At 43.0% G+C, this 22621-nt stretch overlaps 1 protein-coding gene across 8 annotated transcripts in view; it reads left to right on the forward strand.

Annotated features, from left to right (window-relative positions):
• PLCH2 (phospholipase C eta 2) overlaps positions 1 to 22621 on the forward strand; it is a 924207-nt gene that overhangs the window by 811562 nt on the left and 90024 nt on the right. The gene's annotated exons all lie outside the window — the stretch shown is intronic.

The raw sequence follows: 22621 nt of genomic DNA on the forward strand, positions 1-22621 counted from the left end.
CCCAATCTCTGGCCTAGCAGCCCGGGGCGCAAGACACATGTCCACCCATCCATCCATCCAGGTGGCACAGAACATAGATCACCTGACCTCACCCAAATATATACAGTAGGTTCTCCCAGCAGGCCAAGGGATTAAAAAAAAACCCTGCCCATTGGCTGAGATACCCCATATACTCATAACCTAACCTTGGGTTGCCCTTCTCATATCTAGTACCACCAAGTACCCGGACACCTAGTGGTAGAAGAGAAAAGTGCAACAAGGCCAAACTTAGGCAGAAATCAATAGATCTCTATCAATTGAGCAAGATAACTATTCCTTCTTGGCAAATAAATTGCCAGGGTGCTACACATATATATGTACATACACATTCATAATACATGCACTTTTAAAAATGACAATTGAATGTCTGTTGCATGTTCCTATTTATATTATAAGCCTGTAGGTGTGGCAAGTCTAGGCTTGTGAAGATGGGAAAAGACTTTTGAATTATTGAAACACTTCTACATTTTCATATATTCCCCTGTTGTGCCTTATTTCCAGGCTTTTAGTTTTCTTTTTTCATCAGATCAAATACATAGATAGCACTCCCTAACACTCGCTGTTTGACCGTATGCTTAGTACCAGGGAACCCAAGGGAGGTTGGTAACACATGGATAATGAAAGTGACATTGTTCCCGTCTTTTATATTTTTTTGTCCTGACAATATAATAAGGTGCGATGAGCACAGTTCTGCATGATTATGCCATGCAGCGAAATTTGGACCCTGGGGTTATCTCCTCTCTACCCATTTACAGTGGAGAAATTCAGTGTTAGCCATATCAATTTGCACATTCTACTACACCAGATGAGGCAGCTGTACGGTCATGTTCTCCAAGATGTTCTATCCGGTATGAAGTGCAAATCATTTTTTCCAGAATAATCTGCTGTCTACATCAGTAAAGGGATCTAAAAAGTAATGATGCTATAGTAAATGCTATACTGTTGATCAGGGGTCAAGTCCTGGGGAAAAAAATGTGGGAACTCCCACCCAAGATCCACTCTCCCACCAAAAAATAAATAAAAAATGATACACTCATATGCATAATTACTAAACCGCATGTTTTTTGTTTTTTTTCGATCCACTGTACGTTTGTAATGCTTTATGTTACTGGCCGCTTCCTGTGTATGGATTCATCGGGTAGTGTGCGGGTATTCCGTCACTTCCTCGATGCCGCAATGTTGCTTCTTTCTAAATCCTGCGATAACTCGCGGCAGACCTTTGCAATGTCTCCTGGGAACAATGACAAAAGCTCCCAGGAGACATTGCGGCATCGAGGAAGTGACGGAAAACACCCGCACACTACCCGATGAATCCATATACAGGAAGCGGCCAGTAACATAAAGGATTACTAAGGTTCACCTGTCCCTGACAGTGACTCGAGCTGGGCATCGCCGCTTAGTGAGGGATTGGCTCGGGCGGCTCGGCTGCTCTCAGCTGCTCTAGTCCTGCAAAGGGAACTGAGTTCCTGCTGTGAAAAAAGTGCAGGAACTCCGTTCCCACACGTTCCCGCAGGGCTTGAGCCCTGCTGTTGATAAATACACAGGCCTCTTTTTGTAATGTCATCTTAAAAACAAGGTAACATATCAGTTTTTAAAGGCTAATAGTGCTTATGTACAGTTATCCTTTAAATGAACTTTGCTGATCACAGAGCTATAGGACTGATTCAGCAGGGGGAGTAATGGACCTTTGCGGAGAGGCCACTGCTTCCTACAGAGAGCAAGGCTCCTTCTCTCCAATTTATTGGTTAGTGACAGACTTTTCTACTCGGGCTCTGATTTCTAAAGAAAACAAACTCTAAGGCCCTGTACACACGATCAGTCCAAACTGATGAAAACGGACTGATGGTCTGATGTGCCTACACACGATCGAGTCCAACGCGGTGACGTAAAACACAACGACGTGCTGAAATAAAACGAAGTTCAATGCTTCCAAGCATGCGTCGACTTGATTCTGAGCATGCGCGGGTTTTGAACCGATGCTTTTGCGTACTAACCATCGGTTTTGACCGATTGGTCATCAGTCCATCAGTCCAATTTTAAAGCAAGTTCTAAAACTTTGAACTGAAGGACAAAAGTCTGATGGGCCGTACACCTGATAGGTTTGGACTGATGAAACCGAACCTCAGTCCGTTTTCATCAGTTTGGACTGATTGTGTGTACAGGGCCTAAGACTTTGAACTTGATTTGTTTTGGCACATTTAACCTTTTTTTTATTTTAAGCCTTTCATTGCCACTGGCTTAAAGTGGTATTAAACCCAAAAGCAAACATTTATTCTAGGCATTCTTTCCTTTATTTTTCACCTGGTAATCTGGGCAGTAAATCTGTTGTTTTTCAAAAGAATAAGCGCTCTGCAAATGTATCAGTTAACAGCAGCAGGTCGGCTCGGCTGCGCGAAATCACGTAGCTACACGTAATTTCACGTGATCACCACCGGGCACCCGTGATCTCTCGTTACAGAGCGAGAACCGGGAGCTGTGTGTGTAAACACACAGCTCCCGATCCTGTCAGGGGGAGAAATGACTGATCGTCTGTTCATACAATGTATGAACAGCGATTTTTCATTTCCCCTAGTCAGTCCCACCCCCCCCTTCAGTTAGAACACACCTATGGAACATAATTAACCCCTTCCTCGCCCCCTAGTGTTAACCCCTTCCCTGCCAGTGGCATTTTTACAGTAATCAATGCATTTTGATAGCACTGAACGCTATAAAAATGCCAATCGTCCCAAAAATGTGTCAAAAGTGTCCGCCATAATGTCGCAGTACCGATAAAAATCGCTGATCACCGCCATTACTAGTAAAAAAAAAATATTAATAAAAATGCCATAAAACTATCCCCTATTTTGTAGACGCTATAATTTTTGCGCAAACCAATCAATAAACGCTTATCGCGATTTTTATTTTTATTTTTTATGAAAAATATGTAGAAGAATACGGATCGGCCTAAACTGAGGAATATTTTGGGGGATATTTATTACAGCAAAAAGTAAAAAATACTATTTTGTTTTTTAAATTGTCGCTCTATTTTTGTTTATAGCGCAAAAAATAAAAAACGCAGAGGTGATCAAATACCACCAAAGAAAGCTCTATTTGTGGGGGAAAAAAAGGATGCCAATTTTGTTTGGGAGCCAAGTCGCAAGACCACGCAATTGTCCGTTAAAGCGACGCAGTGCCGAATCGCAAAAAAGTGGCCCGGTCATTGACCAGCAAAATGGTCCGGGTCTTAAGTGGTTAAAGAGGAACTGCAGTCTGCTCACATTTTGTAATAAAAACATTGTTGCAATTCTAAAGCTTTCCACCAACCATGTTGCATATTATTTTAAATATACTGTGATTCTGTACATTACAAATATGCTGCAGAAATCTCCCTCCACTGAGTCTGGCTGCAACCATTTTAACTGCATTTTAACAGACACAGAGGCACACACCTCCAGCTCTGCAGCTCTCATTGGCCCTTTTTATAACTCACCCCCCCTCCCTTCCTAGCATACTCTCAGGAGACTGAGAGAGAGCTGTGCATGATGTCATAATCTTAAGCTTTTTACCAGACAAGAAACATGAAGTGGGCTTCATAAGGTATTCACTGGCAGAACATTTTTTTTTACTATCCAAAGTTAAAACAAGCACAGAAGATTTAATAGATGGAAAGTTGAAATAATGACTGAACTTTGAGTCTTGAGACAAACCATTTAACACTGACTGGGGTGCTTACAATGATTATCTTTTTTTATTCATGTAAAACCTTTATCCCAAAAGGAAGAAAAGACTGTTGCTGAAACTGTGTGTGTAACTACAGTGTTAGCTGGAGTTTGGCTTCAATTTGCTAGTGTATCTAAATCTGACGGTACATCTAACACTCCTCTCTCCCATATTAACAATGCTGCAGTCCAAAGGTGCCTCCTGTACTCTTCCATCCACAGCGTAGGCACTCTGATACAGGAATTAAGAACGTAGTAAATACCCGCACTAAGGCTTAAAACAATCAGAAAATAGCAGCTGACCCAATATTGTAGGCAACAATATGAGCAAAAATGTGAAAATGAAATGTAATCGTATTGCTACACTTAGAGGCACTTTTCATGTCACGGAAAAAAATAATTTTTTCTCGACGTGAATCAGGAAGTAAAGCCTTCACAGCCTGGTTCCCTACTGGGCATGAATATAAAGAATAAACTGTGCTGTGTATAATACAAATATAGGCTGCCACACAACTTTGGAATAGAGCAAAAAAGGTAAATTGGAACAATGTAGCGCTAATATCTGTGTAAAGATATGGAAAGAACCCACATCTAAAGATAACAAACCAAATCTACATATATTAACCACTTCATTACTGGGCATTTAAACCCCCTTCCTGCCCAGACCAATTTTCAGCTTTCAGCGCTGACTCATTTTGAATGAAAATTGCGCGGTCATACAATGCTGTTTTTATAATTTTTTTCCCACAAATAGAGCTTTCTTTTGGTGGTATTTGATCACCTCTGCGGTTTGAATTTTTTGCGCTATATACAAAAAAAGACAGAATTTTTTTTTAAAAAAACGCAATTTTTTACTTTTTGTTATAATAATATCCCCAAAAAATGTTAATATTTTTTTCCTCAGTTTAGGCCAAAACGTATTCTTCTACATATTTTTGTTAAAAAAAGTCGCAATAAACGTATATTGATTGGTTTGCGCAAAAGTTATAGCGCCTACAAAATAGGGGATAGATTTAAGTTTTTTTTTTTTTTTTTACTAGTAATGGCGGCGATCTGCGATTTTTACTAGTAATGGCGGCGATCTGCGATTTTTTTTTTTTTTTTTGTTAGGTCTGCGATATTGCGGCGGACATATCGGACACAATTTTGGGACCATTCACATTTATACAGCGATCAGTGCTATAAAAATGCACTGATTACTGTATAAATGTGACTGTCAGGGAAGGGGTTAACACTAGGGCAGGGATATGCAATTAGCGCACCTCCAGCTGTTGCAAAACTACAAGTCCCATCATGCCTCTGCCTCTGAGTGTCATGCTTGTGGCTGTCAGAGTCTTGCTATGCCTCATGGGAATTGTAGTTTTGCAACAGCTGGAGGTCCGCTAATTGCATATCCCTGCACTAGGGGGTGAGGAAGGGGTTAAATGTATTCCCTGGGTGTGTTCTAACTGTGTGGGGGGAGGGGGACTAACTGGGGGAGGTGAACGATGCTGTGTTTCTATGTACAAGGGACACAGCATCGGTCTCCTCTCTCCCTGACAGGACGTGGAGCTCTGTGCTTACACACAGAGCTCCATGTCCCTGCTGTCACTGCCGATCGCGGGAACCTGGCGGACATCACGGCCGACAGGCACGCGCATCGGCTTCCCAGCGATGCGCCGGGCACAGTGTTTCCCCGCTGCGCGCCCCCAGCGGCACGCACAGGGAATGTAAATAGCAGGACGTCCACCCAGCACTTGAGAGCCGCGCTGTGGACGTCTTTCGTCTATAGCGCGGCTCTCAAGTGGTTAATACATGACTAAATGTTAAAGTGTCACCACGTGACCTTACTAAACATATTAGAGTGCCAACATATAGTAAAGGCTTGCAAATAATAACAATGAATTGAGACAGTGCATAAAGTGACTGGAATCCAAACGAATAGAAATAAGGATGACTTCACCACAGGAAAGTGCATGAAGTGACTAGAGTCCAAATAAATGTGGATAAAGATGAATTCACCATAAGGAGATCTTGAAGATGGAACAACAGCTTGACAGAAGTGCCACCACCAATGGTAGAAAAGGGGGCTTACCAAATATAAATGACTAGGGAAGATATATACCGCCCAAGTCACCAAAGGCTTGTATCGATCACCATGATCTAAACAGCTGGTCCTGGATCCAAACAGCTAATCGACTTGATGATCCCAAATCACAGTGTTAATGATCACTTCATAGAGGCTCGGTAACCACATGCCATGCAAGAAATATTGAAAAGAACTCACATAGCGTGATACCGTATGAACAGTGTTGTTTATTAAAAGTAGGATAAGGCTCACATGTTAAACGCTCATCATAGGCTTGTCAGACGTTATGGTACCAAAAGCGATGTTGTCGATGGGTCCATCCTACGAGCTTCGACTAGAAGTGTCCCTACTGCGCATGCGCATCTCGCGCTGCACCACTGTTCCCTGCTGTCTTCTGGGACATGTGTGTGGGGGACGGAGGAGGAGGCGCCGGATGTGGCGTAGATAGCTGAGGGTGGCTCGGCTATCTATGCCTGGAAGTGGAAGCAAAATACCTCTATTAGACAGGTATCTGCCCCCTCCTCCCCCCTGAAAAGTGCCAAATGTGACACTGGAGGGGGGGATCGGAACTGGAAAAGCGAAAAGTTCCATTTAAAGATATACTTCAATAACGCTAATGTTAGTAAATATTCCAGAGGCCTTTTCTGATACTGTTGCCCAGAGATTGTATGTCCTGATGAACGACCACCAGATTTCATAAATTTACCACAATTATTATCTTCTATAAAATGTACACAGCATTATACTTCCAATATGCATATAGTGCTGTTTTTTAAATGGACATCTATACATACTTGCCAACCGTTTTATGTTGTCAGAGGCTTTTTAAGGAAACTGGCCAAATATACCTATAAATCCCTTTTTTGTGCTAGACTCCAGATAAAAATGGCAAAGTGCTTAAAGGATTTTCTGCAACATGCAGGTAGCAGACTTAGGAAGACTGTAATGGTTTAGCAGTAGGGTGCTGTCCTATATAATGTTGCTCCGTCAACGTGAGTTTCTTTTAAAAATAACAGAAAAAGTGAATAAAAACAAAAAATGAAAGTCAATGCAAACCCAGTTACGAAAATCGCATATTTAGTATATTTTGGCATACTAGTGTTATTTAAAGTAATTTTCAATATAAAAAAGGGAATTGAAATTATTACCTGCTGTTAAAGCGGAGGTTCCGAATTTTTTTTGAAAATCTGCAATGCTTTGTAATCTATATAGCACGGTACTACTCACTTGCTAGCCGCTCGTACGTCCGTCTGTTCCGTTTTCGTCAAAAAGAATAAGTTATAAAAAATTGTGCTGGGCATTTCCATCTTGCTTGTGGGCATTGTGAAGCCCACAGGCAAACACTTCCTGGATTCCCGCGTCACGTGACACTCGAGCTAGCGCGAGAATACACGCCTAGCTATTTCGGATGATCTCCTGTGAGTGTTGAAACGTCACTCCCAGGAGACCTTGCGCACAGCTCCCATTACACCTTGAGTCGTCGGGGAAAAGGAGCGACACGCCCACTCCCCGCAGGGAAGAAGACCCGGAAGTGAGGCTGAATACAGGTAAGGGTATAGATCTTGAAAAAAATGACAACGCTACAGGCATGTATTAAGGCTGCAGAAATGATAGATAGAAAGTACAGTTTGAGGGTGAACCTCTGCTTTAAGATGTTGACATTTTTAGTTGTCCCTGTCGCTCACTTGTACTCTTGCATTGTCACTTGCTTTCCTAATGGAGACCCCAAGTAGGGGTTCCAACACACATTGCACGGTCATGGCCCACTGTTGTCACTGTCAGTAAAACCATCCTGAGAAATGCCATGCAGCTATTGCTAGAATCAGGGGCGGACTGACAACTCATGGGGCCCCCGGTCAATAGAAGATTATGTGGCCCCCTGGGCTTACAGATAGTCACCACGCCAGGAGGCAGTGCAGAGGCAGGGCAGCTAAAATCTTGGGATTTTCACATCAAAGCATGTTGGTATCTCAAACATATCGGGGACAGATGTAAAATAAACACAGATTTTTACATATTGTCCCTGGTTTTATTGAGCCTGGCAACCCTGATGGGGCCCCCTAGTGGCATGGGGCACTCGGGCAATGCCCGAGAGCCCCAATGGTCAGTCCGCTCCTGGCTAGAATACATGTAGACCGATAATGGCCGCAAAGAGAAACCGCAAAAGAGTATGTGGTAAAAGGGAACTTGTTTATGCTATTCAGTTCCGAGTTTACACATAATCTAAACTAGTATGTTATATGCTGCTTGTTTTATGTTATATACCCCTAGGTAGCTTTACCATTTTGCAACTTATGTATCTAAGCTTGCAGATGTGACCTCATCCCTGATTATATCTTCTCGTGTCCTACAAATTTACTCTAAGGAGGTTTAGCACTGAAAATGAGCTGAAAATGAGATGCATTGCCCACGGCATTTTCGCTACGGCCAGCTTATGGCTTCATTCCAAATGGTTCAAAATGAAATCTGGATGAATCTGCAGGTAGATCTCCACTTGCAATAATGAGGAAGGTGTAATTTAATGATTTCTATATCGACCATCCACTCCTATGAGCAATAGAGATCTAATCAGGTTCTGCCCAGTGAGGATGATAATGCAGAGCTTCGGCATGTGTTAGTAGAGTTGCTTGGGTTTGAGTCTTCTATTTTTGCCATTTAATTGCTATCAGGCTCTAGAGAGATTATCGCATTATGCTGTGCTCTCAATAATTCAGCTTGTTGGTGTTCTGTCTAGCTGGAGGAATGTTGGGCACATAGCCCGCCACTGAATTACCCACATCGGTTGGAACATTAGGTTCACACAGCAGTTATTGGGAGGCTTCTGCAGAATAGAACATCACTGAAGTGCATCGGATCCTGCATCTGGAAAATAAAATCCGGAGGGAACAATTGCTCTATAGACACTAAAAGAAAAATATCCATTACAACTGATCCTCATGCAGATGTAGAAAAAATATATACTTAATTCTGTTTATCCAAGGTGTTCAAAACTTGCTTAATCAAAAATTCTTCCTACCAAATTCAGCACATGGGACAGTACTTACATTGAATGAGAAGTGTCTCTTGTGCTGCTGCATCTTTCCTTTATCATCCCATCCTCTATCCATGAAGCACTTTTTACTGATGGAAGCTATAGTATGACTTCTATGAATGGAACAAAGGGACAGAAAGTGCTGACATTGTGCATGCCTATGACAGATCTCCAGGGCCGGTGTTACCACTAGGCAAACTAGGCCGCCGCACTGCTGCCTAGGGGTGCCCGGTCGCTGGTTTCCCTATGCGTCTGCAGTCAGCAGCATGTAACTAACTCAGTCCAACCGGTAGTGTAATTACCTTCTGTCACATGGTCAGGGAAAAGGGGGTGGAGCCAATGGGGGCATGCAAAATTAAGTTTTGAGCTAGGGTGTCAAAAATCCTTGCACCAGCACTGCAGATCCCTCTAGAGCTCTATTAACCCCCCGCAAAAACCAGAGCATCACAACTGCAGGGGTATAGAGGTGAAGGGGGAGTGGTACTTAGTTTCAAGGAGAAGGGACAAGACACTTTGGCCCAGATTCTCGTAGGAGATACGACGGCGTATCTCCAGATACGCCGTCGTATATCTCTGAGTCTGAGCCGTCGTATCTTGACGCCTGATTCAAAGAATCGGATACGCCAGAATTTGTATAAGATACGACCAGCGTAAGTCTCCTACGCCAAAGTATCTTAACTGCATATTTACGCTGGCCGCTAGGGGCGTGTACGCTGATTTACGCCTAGAAATATGTAAATCGGCTAGATACGCCAATTCATGAACGTACGCCCCGACCGTCGCATTACAGATACGCCGTTTACGTTAGGCTTTTCCCGGCGTAAAGTTACCCCTGCTATATGAGGCGTAGATGAGGCGTACCGATGATAATTATGGACGTTGGAACAGCGTAAAATTTTTCATGTTTTACGTCGTTTGCGGAAGTCGTTCGCGATTAGGGCTGGGCGTCATTTACGTTCACGTCGAAAGCATTGGCTTCTTGCGGGTTAATATGGAGCATGCGCACTGGGATACTTTCACGGACGGCGCATGCGCCGTTCGTAATAAGCGTCATTTACGTGGGGTCACATTAAATTTACATAACACACGCCCACATCTTCCACATTTGAATTAGGCGGGCTTACGCTGGCCTATTTACGCTACGCCGCCGCAACTTTGGTTTGAGAATACTGCACTTGCCTGTCAAAGTTGCGGAGGCGTAACGTAAATAGGATACGTTACGCCCGCACAAAGATGCGCGCTTCTACGTGAATCCGGGCCTTTGAGTGCAAGTACTGTTCCATATGCTGAATTTTTTATTATTCCTAATTCGACTAAACTTAGTCTTTAAAAACATGTATTTGCTTTGTAAAGTCCTGCTAGTATAATTCACTGCTACATTATATTGTCACAATTCCTTAGGGGTATACTCACTTTTGTTGCCAGTGGTTTAGACATTAAGAGCCGGTTCACACTGGGGCGACTTGCGATCCGACTTCATGTCGCCTCAAGTCGCGCTGTAGAGAAAAACAATGGAAGTAAATGGGAGCTGTGTTAATACACACGAGGCGATCCGACTTCAGAAAAGGTTCCTGTACTACTTCAATCCGACTTGTAGGCGATTTGTACCCATTGATTTCAATGGAAGTCGCCTCAGAAGTCGGATCACTGTCTTATCTGAAGCTACTTTGCAGGAAGATAACATACATTTCTCAGGCAAATCTCTCCTGCCCCCCTCCCTCTCCCAGAGCTGACTGTTGTTTTATTGGCCACTGGAATGTCTCCTGTCCTGGAGATGACTTCAAGTTGTGTTGTTAATCGCCCCAGATCGCCCTGTGGTTCATGTTCAAGTCGTGTAGGAGTCGCCTCTGAAAGTCGTGCTGGAAGTCGTGTCGCCCTAGTGTGAACCGGCTCTAATGGTTGTGTGTTGAGTTATTTTGAGAGGACACAAGCTGTATACTCACTACTTTTACATTGTAGCAAAGTGTTATTATTTCAGTGTTGTCACATGAAAAGACATATTAAAATATTTACAAAGATGTGAGTGGTGTACTCACTTTTGTGAGATACTATAGGTTGAGATGAATAGAACCCAGTCTTTTTTCAAGCCAACTATGAAATTCTGTTGTAGGTGGGGAATGTGGTCCACCCGGAATTCCTACAAGGAGGTGACAGTTTTGAAAATGGAATCTCCGTGGCTTCTGACCTTGGCTTTTTCTTGTTAAAGTGGAAGTGAACCATCCTATGGTTTTCAGCCAAGGAAGCTGCATCTTGGCCTCTGTTTAATCTTCAACTGCCATGATGCTGCACATGTGATCAGTTATGGCCCCAGCCATTGGATAATTTGTCAGTTTGGTTGAGAGCACAACCAATGTGACAGTTACATTCCCAGCACGTGCCAGAAATGTAACCGTTTTTTTTAAACTGTTAAATCGATCCGTTTACTTCTGCTATAAGAAACTGTTAATGTGTGTAGAACTACCCCCGGAGGAGCTGCTGGTTTGTTTTGGGTGGCACATTTACCTCGTGGCTCTCTGAATTCCTAGGGGTGTATTGTGCATATAGCAGTAGTAATGGAATGTCAGCAAAAGTTGTCTTTTCTGTGCTCTTTATTACCCAGCCGGGTAAAAACAATAAACTTGTGGTGAAAGAGTTGAAGAAAGGAGAACACCAGATTCAGGCGTAGTATTTGGAAACAGTCTTGCTCCCATATGTAACACTTTCTGCACCACTCCTGCCTGAGTGGGATTAGCGTACCCGGACAGGCCTCTCTCACTGACCTGGCACCCGGAGTATCACTCAAAGTTTTTTTGGGATAAGTCTCTGCCACAGACCCTCCTGGAATGGAAAAACCTCTGCCACAGGACCTCATTGATTGCAATTATAGAGACAATCATCCTTGAAAGGATTATGCCTGGATCTCCTTCAAATATTCGACCAGGTACCGACTGACAGGTGATCAATCCTTCAGTGTCCAGCTACCTTGATCCCCGGTGGTTTGACAAAATCCTTTTGGATTGCCAGACTCTCATTGGCTCTCCTCAGATGGACTCCCCACCGAACATCTATACCACTTGGGATCTTCAGAATGGGAGCCCAGTTGATCACTGGGCCCCCGCTGCTGCTCAAATGTTCCGGGCCAACATGTCCCAACCAGGAACACCGCGTGGCACGCACGTTCGGCCAGGTAGGCCATAACGCTGGGGCACCGTGATGTGGTCACCCCAAAGGTGGGTGCCACACTGGAAGAAGACCCAGACTCAATGGCGTCTGTCCCATAAATACCCTCTCCCAGCATGCCCAGCGAGGAAACTCCCTCCTGATTGGCTGCTGGGAAAGAGCACCCAAGTCTCGACTCCACTGCTGCCACCTATCGTGGAACAACACCCCAGAAACAACAGAATGAGCCCACAGCACAGCCAAGCTGAGACAGAGACCCTGTTTTGAACATAGTAATTTTGGATCAGAGTCTACTAATACTCTGATCCCCCTCTAAATTTCAATAGCACCGGTACTTGGAAGTAACCAGGCGCTACATGTGCAAGCAGATGGCAAAGAGCTAAATGGATAGACAAAAGCCTAGCTTCACAACAGCCTAACCTCAGGACACAAAGCCAAAGCTTGAGTCAAGAAAAAAGCTAGCGAGTTAACAAATTCTTCAAAATTGACCAGGGTGGTATTCAGAACAGCAAAATTTGCTCAGACACTCTTGGTGCATTTAACAGAATTTATATAGTTGAATGTTGACTTCATAAGCGCCTTAAAGCCTGCCCGAGCTGCATTTTCTTTATCAGCCAGTAGGTGAGGCAGCTTTGTGTAGAGACACTGGCCCGGATTCACAAAGCACTTGCGCCGACGTATCTCCAGATACGCCTCGTAAGTGCAAATATGCGCCGTCGTATCTGTGCGCCGGGCCCACAAAACTAAGATACGCCTAAAAACAGGCTTCATTCCACCGACGTAACTTGCCTACGCCGGCATAGAGTGGGCACATATTTACGCTGGACGCATGTGGCGCTCCCATTGATTTTCTATTAAAATATGCAAATGAGGAAGATATGGCGATTGACGATCGTACATGCGCCCGAAGCAGGCTACACGATGTGCGCGTAAGTTGTACGTCCGGCGCAAAGTTATTCCCCATAAAGGAGGTATAATTCAGCAGCAGACATGCAAAGGTCTACACCAGGGAACTCAATTTTACGTAGTTTACGTTGGACGTGAATATGACTAGGCGTAGGTTACGTTCACGCCGTAGGCAGTGATCCGGCGTATCTTAGGCAGTTGTTCTGACGTGATTGTGAGCATGCGCACTGGTATGCGTCCACGGGACGGCGCATGCGCCGTTCGTTATACGTATCTGTCTTTCTATCTTGTCCATCATTTGCATGGGGGTCACGCCTCATTTGCATGGCTCACGCCCACTTCCACTTATGCCTATGAAACCCAGCGCAGTTTTGGGAGCATTGGCTTTGTGAATTCAATGCTTGCCTCTCTGCGCTGCGTCGGCGTAGCGTACAGGAGATCCGTTACGGCGGCATAAATGTGCGCCGCTGTCTGTGAATCTGGGCCACTGAATCCAGTGCAAGAGACCATTGTAGGCAATAGAGACAGCTAGCAAAGAAGCTAGCTATCTGTTCCTGAAGTTTGATGTTAAACATTTGCAAGTAAATTGGGCTGTTTTGCAGTGGGAAATGGTATTCAATATAATTTTAGGCACAGGAGCTTGACTGAGAAGAGGTTTTAGGTCGTTTTCAGGAGTCAAGAGCATAAGAAGGTCTTCCGCAGTTTGGTTATGCTCTTTCATAGTGAACCACAGAACTGGCTGAGCTGAATTTCAAATATTTTTCCCAGTAAAGTTCATTAGAAATACTATGTTAACATTTAATTGTGATCAGTAGACAGCTGTAGACAATACCCTATGGCAATGAGATTATTGGCTCCAGTAGAGCAAAAGTGATAATTCAAAAGCCAGTGCAGACATCACCCAGCAAAATAAATCCTGTTATTTGTATACTAGCTCACTACCCTTACATATATTAAAGCGGAGGTTCTCCCTCAATTTGAACTTTCTATTGCCAAGAACTGCAGCATTAATAGATGTAGAATCCTTTTTTTATTTTTTCGTAAGGTCAATAATTACCTTGATTCTGACATTTTTAATCTAGCTTCCGGGTACTGTTCCCTGCGGGAGTGGGCGTGTTGCTGCTTTTCCCCAACGGCCCAGTGTGTGATGGGAGCTGTGCGCTATGTCTCCTGGGAGTTATGTGTCGAGATTCCCAGGAGAAGATTTACTTGCAATAACACTGTTCTCGCGCTCTTGCGGGTCGCGTGACTCGACAACGGGGCGTCTATCTGAACTGACGTCACCCGTTGTCATGGTAATTAAGTGAAGCGAAGCTCGCACTGCTTGCCGTCAACACAGCGCATGCGTGAGATTCTGCGGTGCATGATGGGAGCATCGCATCACCACTTCCAGGAAGTCCTTGCCTGTGGGCTTCATAGTGCCCACAAGCAAGATGGAAAACGCCTGGATGAGATTTTAGAACTTGTTCTTTATCACAGAAAACAAAGCACTGCTATTGGATGCGGCTAGCAAGTGAGTGTTACATTTACATGTATGTTACTATGCATTGCACCTAAAATGAAAAAATCAAGAATCCGCGGAACCTCCGCTTTAATACAGCTTGACAAAATAGTGGCATTCTGCTTTAAGCAGAACTCCCTCCAAATGCTAAACCCAATCTAGAGCTCTGATCTTCCCACACAATAAAAGGTTGGTGCAGAATTTTACAAAACAGCTGGGTTTGTGATATAAAGAGAGATAAAGCCGAAACAGATGCTTGCGATTTAATGAAAAGCCGGACCAAAGATTTTACCGTTCACAGTCTAAAGTACAAACTGTCTAATTGAAGCTTGGGAACCAGTGCACATTTTAATCTTCGAGTCAGAAATAAGCCGTGCTATGGAGAAGAATTTTATGTATTCCCAAATTAGTTTTCTGAAGGTAAAATGCCAGAACGTTTGTTGTATTACTAATCAATGGGCACCAGAAAGGGAAGGTTTTAAAGCAAAGGCTTGCTTAAGCACTTCAGCCCCGGAAGAATTGGCTGCCCAATGACCGTGCCACTTTTTGCGATTCGGCAATGCGTCGCTTTAACTGACTTAAAGTGGATCTCCACCCAAAATTTAACATGATCGCATAATTAATGCTCCAAAACGATGCAGAAACCGATATTTTCAATAAAAATAATATTCACAGTACCATAAAACTAGATGGTCTTCCGGTCTGCCTTCTTTGGGTTTTTGCTCGGGTTTCTCTTTGTTTCCTGTCCCGCGCAGTGTCTTCTGGGAGCTCATTTCATAGCTCCCTTGATATCGTATTCTTCCCATGTTAGACAAGATATCGCGCAATTTCATGGCAACACACGCCAAAGCCGATGGTCCCCGTTGCTCGCGCGAATGCGCGAGATCTAGCGGTGGATGCTGGGACATCAGCGTCCACCTGGAAAAGGAAGTGCCGTGCTGTGGGTTTATGCCCACAGTTAAAATGGTGCCTACACCGGAAGGGGGAATATAACTTATTATTTCATACTGCACAGCGGCGGAGCGGCCGACGGAGACAGGACACATGAGTTGCAGAGGTTAAGGTAATTTAAGTTTTACATAGCCAATTTAAAAAAAAACGTATCTGGCGTGGGAGATCCGCTTTAAGAGTGACAATTTTTAAAGAAATTCTATATTTTTTACTTTTTGCTATAATAAATATCCCCAAAAAATATTTAAAAAAAAACACACTACCTAAAACGCATGTTTTAGGTCGTTTTCAGGAGTCAAGAACATAAGAAGGTCTTCCACAGTTTGGTTATGCTCTTCTATAGTGAACCACAGTACTGGCTGAGCTGAATTTCAAATATTTTTCCCAGTAAAGTTCATTAGAAATACTATGTTAATATTTAATTGTAATCAATAGACAGCTGTAGACAATACCCTATGGCAATGCGTTTATTGGCAATATTTTTAACTTTTTGCTATACTAAATATCCCCCAAAAAAATATAAAAAAAAAATAGTTTTCCTCAGTTTAGGCCAATATGTATTCTTCTACATATTTTTGGTAAAAAAAAAAATCGCAATAAGTGTATATTGATTGGAAATTGCATCAACAAAATAGGGGATAGTTTTATGGCATTTTTATTGATCATTTTTTTTCACTAGTAATGGTGGCGATCTGCGATTTTTGTCGTGATTGCGATATTGCGGCAGACACATCGAACACTTTTGACACTATTTTGGGACCATTGTCATTTATACAGTGAGCAGTGCTATAAAAATGCACTGATTACTGTATAAATGACACTGGCAGGGAAGGGGTTAACCACTAGAGGGCGAGGAAGGGGATATGTGTGTCCTAGGGAGTGATTCTAACCGTGAGGGGGCTGGGCTACCTGTGACATGACAGTGATCACTGCTCCCGATGACAGGGAGCAGTAGATCCCTGTCATGTCACTAGGCAGAACAGGGAATACCGTTATTAAAGTTACGTTTATTACTAAAATTACAGTGTATATATGGGCATACCTGTTCTGCAGTGGTTACTGGGCTGCTTTCAAACTGATCCGCAGGTTCAGAGAAGTGCACCTGCCATAGACTTCTATTACCTGCGATTTGCGATTTTGTTGAGCTGAGAGTAAAGTGGGCTCTATAGAGCAGAGTGGGCCACCAGCTCCGCTCATTGTGGCCTGTGACCGGTTACCAAGTCACTTAAGTGGCCCTTGCTCTTCAAAAGGTTGGGCACCCCTGCTCTAAGCTTTGAGACTTCAGAGGTGTTCTACTGGCTGGCACATTGCAGGTCAATCCAGTTATGTTCCTTGTGTTTTAGATGCAGGTCTTTATTTCTGACAATGGATAAACCGTTATTGCCAGGCACATCTTGCTTATCAACAATGCCATGACCTGGCCAAGGTTCATATGTGGTTGAAGACACCATTTCACTTTTTTGAAGAGAAAACGATTACAATCACTTAGTGGTCAGACATTTTTTTTTTCAATGATTTTTATTAGTTTCGTTTAATATAGATATGTAGACTTGGAGCCAATGTATACACCAGGGGCAAGAGTGTACAGAAAATATTTTTTAATCCATAGATAGACAGAGCAACATAACAAACTGGAGCAAAGAGAGTACAGTGTAACAGGTTCTGGGGTGACATATTTTACAATATTGGAAAACCTTTAGTTGGAGTTTTGCTCTGAAATATTTGGAAAAGAATAAATATCCCAATAGTTACTCAAACTAATAATAAATTGAATATTTAGGGTTATGTATAGTTTTTTAGAAATTGCATATGGTTGTACAATAGATCTTGGTGTGTGTGTATTATTTCTGATTCGTATTAGCTGGCCTCAAGTTAAAGGAGTTGTAAAGAAAAACTTTTTTTTTGCCTAAAATTAATGTCTGCAAGGTAGACAGACAGAATAGTGTAATGATTCTGTTAAAAAACTAGTAAATACCTATTAAATTCCTTCATCTATATCACCTCCGGCATTCTAGTTTCTGTTCTCTCATTCACTTCCTGGTTTGCATCGCTCATTCATGTAAGAACTACATTTCCCGGTATGCATTGGGGCACGCCCAGTAATTCACACCTCCTTGAAGTCTCTAACACGTAGAGAGCGTCCTGCCGCACAGATGTAGTTCGCAGGAGGGGGTGAGCACGTTACTGACCACCACAGTAAAGCCTCCCTTCACGGTGGTCAGTAAAATCAGACAAGCAGGAAGTGGACATAACAGAGAAGAAATAGAGCAACTTCTGAGCAAAAACGAAAAACGAGGAAGTGAAAAGAGGAATGTCTGCAGGTAAAGGATGCTTATTATGAAAAAAAAAAATTCTTTACAACCCCTTTAAGTTTCAGAACCGATTCATCCTTTTATATTTAAAAAAAAGTTTTACAAAAGTACATTACACCACCTTCTTGTACAGATTTGAGCCTGGACATTTTCCAGACAGACTTGTCAAGTAAAGACGTTTAACCTAGGTTTGATATTTTTTCTTTTTATTCATTATTCATCATTCTTCTTACAACACATCCCTCATTGATACGTGTCAGCACAGATCTCTCATGCATTATGGATAGGCATTGACTGCTCTAGGAATGTTTGGCAAATCTTTCTTAAATTGAAATAATCATCGCTGTGTGCCAGCCGCCCGAATCTGTGATTCATGTTCAGTTATTTATGCGTAATGAAACCCTGTGCCTGTATGTAGCATATCCTTTATGTGCCGTTGGCAGGCAATAGGGTACCTGCAGACTGCTGTACTTCATATTACTTCAACTGTTCTATTTCAATCAGATGTGCTCCCAGGACGCAAACTGCTGACAGAAAGGGCAGTGTAACATTTTTTGATCAAGCAGTCCCTATGCACCTTTTGGCTCGAAGTAAAGTCATACATAAACACGTCTCCTTTGCATTTAACAATGCAGTGCAGGTGCCCTTCAGTTGGCACAGGATGTTCCCTAAGCATTAAAGGGGTTGTAAAGGTTTGTTTTTTATTTTCTAAATACATACCTCCCAACTGTCCCTGATTTTGAGGGACTGTCCCTGATTTGGAGCAATGTCCCTCTGTCCCTCATTCTCCTCATTTGTCCCTCATTTTGGTCTGATCTATATAGATGTATATAAAATGCACTTTTTATCTATCAAAAAGTGTTTCCCAGCGGTAAACCTTCCATCTGATTTCTAAATTGCTGCATTTGTAAATTCCAAAAGCCAATATAAAGAAATAGTAGTGGTAAAAAAAGCACTTGTGGGTTTAACCAATCTTATTTTTTTGTACAATTCTCCTTTAAGTGGGCGTGGCAAGGGGTGTGTCCTATGCCTGCATACTTTTGCTGATAGGTGTCCCTCATTCCCATCTCAGAAAGTTGGGAGGTATGTAAATGGGTTCCTTTAAGATAGTACATTGTTGGTTGACTTACCTTTTCCTTTGATTTCCCTTCTAAATGTTTTTTTTTTTCTTTTTCAAATTTATCACTTTCTGTTTCTCCTCTAATCTTGCCCTCATCATCCGAGCTATTCTGGCTGGGGGTTAGTCAGCGTGCTCGCCCCCTCCCTTGGGACTACATCCCTGCAGGGAGACGCTGTGGACGTTCACAGCATCTCCCCGCAGGGATGTAGTCCCAAGGGAGGGGGCGAGAACGCTGACTAACCCCCAGCCAGAACGGCTCGGATGATGGGGGCAAGCTTACTGAGGAGGAACAGGAAGTGATGAATTCAGACAAAGGAAAAAAAACATTTAGGCGGCGTACAGACGACCGGACAGTCCGCTGAAAACGGTCCGCCGGACCGTTTTCAGCGGACATGTCCGCTCGGAGATTTCTGTATGATGGTTGTACACACCATCATACAGAAATTCCGCCGGACACGATACGCAGCAACGTGCGCGGCCCTGGAAGGTAAATGCTTCCACGCATGCGTCGAATCACTTTGACGCATGCGAGGGATGGCGGCCGAGCGGACATGTACGATGAGTCTGTACAGACGACCGAACATGTCCGATGGACAGGCTTCCAGCGGACATGTTTCTTAGCATGCTAAGAAACATTTGTCCACTGGAAAACGGTCGGCTGGACAAATGTCCGCTGGAAACCTGTCCGGTCGGCCGTACACACGACCGAACATGTCTGCTGAAACTGGTCAGCGGACCAATTTCAGCAGACATGTTCGATCGTGTGTACGAGGCCTTAGAAGGGAAATCGAAGGAAAAGGGTAAGTGAACCAACAATGCACTAGCTTAAAGGAACCTATTTAGAAAATAAAAAATGAACCTTTACAACCCCTTTAACATAGGTGTAACATGATTATATCATAAACACCTATTAGGGCTGGCCACGTCATTGCATGTGCTAAAATGCAGTGCACAAAAAGTGCATGAAAACTAGCTACCATTATAATCCATGAAGCTCTTCACACGAGTGCATTGCAGTAGGGGGGAGTGGGTTTTATTTTAGAAAAATCTTACCTACTACATTTTTTGTGCATTGTTGTAAAAATGTGCGTTACGTAATAGTCAATAGCAAATCATCAACAATTAACTAAAAACTCAACATGCATTTACATTAGTACATTTTTCATTTCAGACTGGACGAGGGTTCACCAAAGGCAACGGAGATAAAATTAAGCCTTTAAAATTAAACCTTTATTACAGTAATCTAAAAGTATGTTTCATGGCTATATATGTGAATTCCTATAGGGCAAGGTAAAAATAAATACACTATTTTACCAAAAGTATTGAGACCCCTGCCTTTACTAGCCCATGAACTTTAATAGCGGAAAACATGTTTTGTTTAGGTATGAACTCCAAAAAAAGTACCTTCCATTGCTCTCAGCCTTCTGCAAAATTCCTTTTTGTTAGTACTGTTATCAGACTTCCCGATTCAGAGTGGCTACTTTTGGTCTCCAAGGTCCCACTGTATGTAGGAACATAGCCATCATCTACCACTCACTCCTGAGATGGACTATGGGATTTGCAGTGTGCATGAATTATTCCAATTAGCGCACATGACCGTAACTATCGTGCACTGCAAATGGAAGAATGGCAGAAATTCAGGTAAATATTAACTCCAAAAAAGTACCTTCCACAGCCAGAAATAGTTTAATGAAAAAAAGATTACAGGGCCATTAAGTAGTGGATGTGTATGGATTATTCTAGGAAACTAAGGCCCAGAATCACATACATTGGCGCATATTTATGCCGCCGTAGCCTTTCTCCTTTACGCTACGGCGACGTAGCGCAGAGAGGCAAGCACTGGATTCACAAAGCCAGTGCTGCCAAATCTGCGCTGGGTTTCTTAGGCGTAAGTCATCGTAAGTGTAAGTGGGCGTGACCCATGCAAATGAGGCATGACCCCATGCAAATGATGGGCTGAGTCTGACAGATACGTATATTAAACGGCAAATGCGCCGTCCCGTGGACGCAACCCAGTGCGCATGCTCAGAATCACATCGGAACTACTCCCTAAGATACGCCGGATCACTGCCTACGGCGTGAACGTAACCTATGCCTAGTCATATTCACGCCCTAAGTTAACTACGTAAAATACGTCGGCTTGTGTGCAGCCATTTGCATGGATGCTGCTGACTTACACCTGCTTTATGGGGCATAACTTTACGCCGGACGTAGGAATTTACGCGCACTGCGTCGGACGGACGTACATTCGTGAATCGGCGTATCGCCCTCATTTGCATATGTGAATAGAAAATCAAGGGGTGCGCCAAATACGTCCAGCGTAAATATGCGCCCACGATACGCCGGCGTAGGAAAGTTACATTGGACGGATGAAGCCTATTTTCAGGCGTATCTTGGTTTCAGAGTCCGGCGCATAGATACGACAGCGCATATTTACACTTACGCGGCGTATCTCGAGATACGTCGGCGTAAGTGCTTTTTGAATCCGGGCCAATATATTGTTTTGGGTCAATTGAAGTCATCGTAATAAACAGATCATAACTGACCAACTCCTACAGGTTACACCTAATTGTAGATGGACTTGTCGAGTAAAAGTTCACAATGTGAGATAACATCGAACATGCTCACACAAAATATTCAGTAATCAGCCAGTTTACTGTCAACAGCCATCCATGGTAATGACTGGCATTAATGTTGATGCCATAAATAGACCCCTATGAAATTTTCCTTCATTGTATGACACCAAGCTGATTAAATATTCAGAACAAGCCAGCATCGTACCATTGAGATCGGAACACATTAAATTGGCAATTACCACTCCCAGCAGACAAAAATGTGCCTGGTACAAGAACAGGGGGAAAAAATGATCTTCTTATATAGACAGAGACCGCTAGACAAAGTTAATTGCAATAGCTTGAATTAAAGTACTCAGGACCCACAAATAGGTAGCATGATGCAATAAAATACTCACATGGGCTTTATCAATCAGACACCAGACATCTCATCTACCTTACTTCCACGTTCCCCGCTCTCTTTCTCATTAGCAATTAAGCTACTTAAGAGCTGGTTATTAAGATGCCGAATTTACATTTGAGTTAGTTAGCATGGCGCGCTGTACTAAGCTCTTTGACTAGCCTGGCATGTGGGGATCTAAGGGCTCATAATTCTTTGTTTTAAAACAATATGCAATGCTTAATATACTTCTCCCTGATGGAAACACGGCATTGCCCACAAAGAGCCCGAGCTTCTATTGGAATATTTGATTAAAAAGGGATTGATCGGCAAAGTCAAGTATCTGATGTGCTGTTGCTTATTCTAATGTTGGCACAAGTCAAAACCGTAAGGATTTCGGATGTGTTGTGTTATCACTAGCTAATGATCCTGTTAATGGCAATCTCCAATAATATACATAGAAAGTGATAAGCTATTTAGCCATGTCTGCTGTTTACTTTTGGAATTTGGAATAAAAGAAATCCAATAACAGTGCAGGGAAGGGGCCATTACACAAAATGCAGTTTTGCCCAGCAGATATCTCTGTCCCCGTGCACAAAACCCATTGATTAGAACCTTGTTCCCAGCTGCAGGGAAGTGATTCGCAAAGGAGACTGCTGCAGGTTATAGAAGCTTTTTGTCCATGGTTTATAATGGTGGTCTACATGATTCACCATAAATGTTCCAATTCTTGGTGTATGGACCCTGCACAGTACCATTTCTTTTGTTCTCTATGCTGTATTTAATTCCCTGTATATGTTGTATTCTGTATGTATGGACTCTCCAGATCGCTGTCTCGCTGGATCAGCGCGACAGCCAAGCAGCTAGCATTTTTAAAGCAGAAG

The sequence above is a fragment of the Rana temporaria genome, chromosome 10 (assembly GCF_905171775.1).
Source record: "Rana temporaria chromosome 10, aRanTem1.1, whole genome shotgun sequence".
NCBI classification, from domain to species: Eukaryota; Metazoa; Chordata; class Amphibia; order Anura; family Ranidae; genus Rana; species Rana temporaria.